General features: G+C 35.3%; 1 protein-coding gene across 36 annotated transcripts in view; it reads left to right on the forward strand.

The window, feature by feature from the left end:
* LOC135196123 (titin-like) overlaps nucleotides 1-2,500 on the forward strand; it is an 856,828-nt gene that overhangs the window by 286,536 nt on the left and 567,792 nt on the right. The window lies entirely within an intron of this gene.

Below are 2,500 nucleotides of genomic sequence, written 5' to 3' on the forward strand. Positions count from 1 at the left end.
TTTTCTGATCTATGCTGCGGAGTTCTGCCTTCGTCCATTCCACTATTCCTGCGCTGTATCTGATTACTGGCACTGCCCATGTGTTTATGGCTTATTATTATTATTATTATTATTATTATTATTATTATTATTATTATTATTATTATTATTATTATTATTATTAAAAGTAATGACTATTTCAGCCGTGTTTATTTTGTATAGAAATTTCTCTATTCTTCTTATTACTGACTTTTCTTCTGTACTCAGATTGGCTATCAAAACGCCAGATGGGAGATTCATGTAAAAAGCCTGTTATTTATACTGCATTTTGTATAATACATTCGATTTAACAAGTAACACTTTTGACATGAATCCCCCATTTGTGTTTTAATAGGCAATTTGAGACACAGAAAAACAGTCCGTAATAAGAGGAATAGAGAAACTTTCATACAAATAAACGCGGCTGAAATAGCCATTCTCTTATATATAAAACCTGTATTAATGAAGGTCTTCTCCGAGCAAATAATAATAAGATAATAATAATAATGATGATGATTTTGCAAGCACCATTCATTCTTTACTACTTGTAAAGAAGTCTTTATGCTTTATTGTAGCCACAAGGACTTGTATTCGAAATCATATCCTACGTTTTTTTTATGGTAATTCAAGCGTGCTTTTGTCCAAGTTCAATTGCACACGGTTTCAGAATGCAACACTTTCATTTGGTCCTTTGCTTTTCTCCCATGAACTCTTTCTGTCGTTTGTGGAATAATTGAACCAATTAAAGAACCGACTCATTGTGGACTTGCGTTACTTATGTTGGAGATTCGTTAATTTTTGTGTGTGGAAATAAGTGATTATTTACAAAGAATTGAAAAAAAAAAAAAAAAAAAAACAACAACACGAGATTCAAATAATTGTACGTGTTAGACTAGCATAAAAAATGGCAATTATTATTATTATTATTAATATTATTATCATTATTTTTTTTTCTATCACAGTCCTCCAATTCGACTGGGTGGTATTTATAGTGTGGGGTTCCGGGTTGCATCCTGCCTCCTTAGGAGTCCATCACTTTTTTTACTCTGTGCGCCGTTTCTAGGATCACACTTTTCTGCATGAGTCTTGGAGCTACCTCAGCTTCTAGTTTTTCCAGATTCCTTTTCAGGGATCTTGGGATCGTGCCCATTGTTCTTATGATTATGGGTACAATTTCCACTGGCATATCCCATATCCTTCTTATTTCTATTTTCAGATCTTGATACTTATCCATGTGTCCCATGGTATTGCGACATCAATGAGTGATACTTTCTTCTTGATTTTGTCAGTCAACGTCACGTCTGGTCTATTTGCACGTACTACCCTATCTGTTCTGATACCATAGTCCCAGAGGATCTTTGCCTGATCGTTTTCTATCACTCCTTCAGGTTGGTGCTCGTACCACTTATTACTGCAAGGTAGCTGATGTTTCTTGCACAGGCTCCAGTGGAGGGCTTCTGCTACTGAATCATGCCTCTTTTTGTACTGGTTCTGTGCAAGTGCCGGACATTTGCTTGCTATGTGGTTTATGGTTTCGTTTTTCGTATTGCACTTCCTACATATGGGAGAGATGTTATTTCCATTTAACGCTCTTTGAACATATCTGATTCTCAGGACCTGATCTTGTGATTATTATTATTATTATTATTATTATTATTATTATTATTATATTATTATTCAGAATTATGAACCTATTCATATCGATCAAGTCCACCACAGGGTCCACTGACTTGAAATTCTAGCTCCAAAGAATTATTATTATTATTATTATTATTATTATTATTATTATTATTATTATTATTATTATTTTATTATTATTATATTATCAGAAGATGAATCCAATTATATGGAAAAAACCCACATGGGCCTATTATTATTATTATTATTATTATTATTATTATTATTTTTTTTTTTTTTCTGCTCTATCACAGTCCTCCAATTCGACTGGGTGGTATTTATAGTGTGGGGTCCGGGTTGCATCCTGCCTCCTTTCGGAGTCCATCACTCTCCTACTAGTGTGCCGTTTTCTAGGATCACACTCTTCTGCATGAGTCCTGTAGCTGTACATATCACACCTCTAGTTTTCTAGATTCCTTTTCAGGGACTTGGAATCGAATAGCCATAGTGCTCACTATGATTATGGGTACAATTTCCACTGGCATATCCCATATCCTTATTATTTCTATTTTCAGATCTTGATACTCATCCATTTTTTCCCTCTCTTTCTCTTCAACTCTGGTGTCCCATGGTATTGCGACATCAATGAGTGATAACTTTCTTCTTGACTTTGTCAATCAACGTCACGTCTGGTCTGTTTTGCACGTATCACCCTATCCGTCCTGATACCATAGTCCCAGAGGATCTTTGCTGATCGTTTTCTATCACTCCCTCAGGTTGTGCTCGTACCACTTATTACTGCAGGTAGCTGATGTTTCTTGCACCAGGCTCCAGTGGAGGGCTTTTGCCACTGAATCATGCCTCT

Source organism: Macrobrachium nipponense, chromosome 17, assembly GCF_015104395.2.
Source record: "Macrobrachium nipponense isolate FS-2020 chromosome 17, ASM1510439v2, whole genome shotgun sequence".
Classification (NCBI taxonomy): Eukaryota; Metazoa; Arthropoda; class Malacostraca; order Decapoda; family Palaemonidae; genus Macrobrachium; species Macrobrachium nipponense.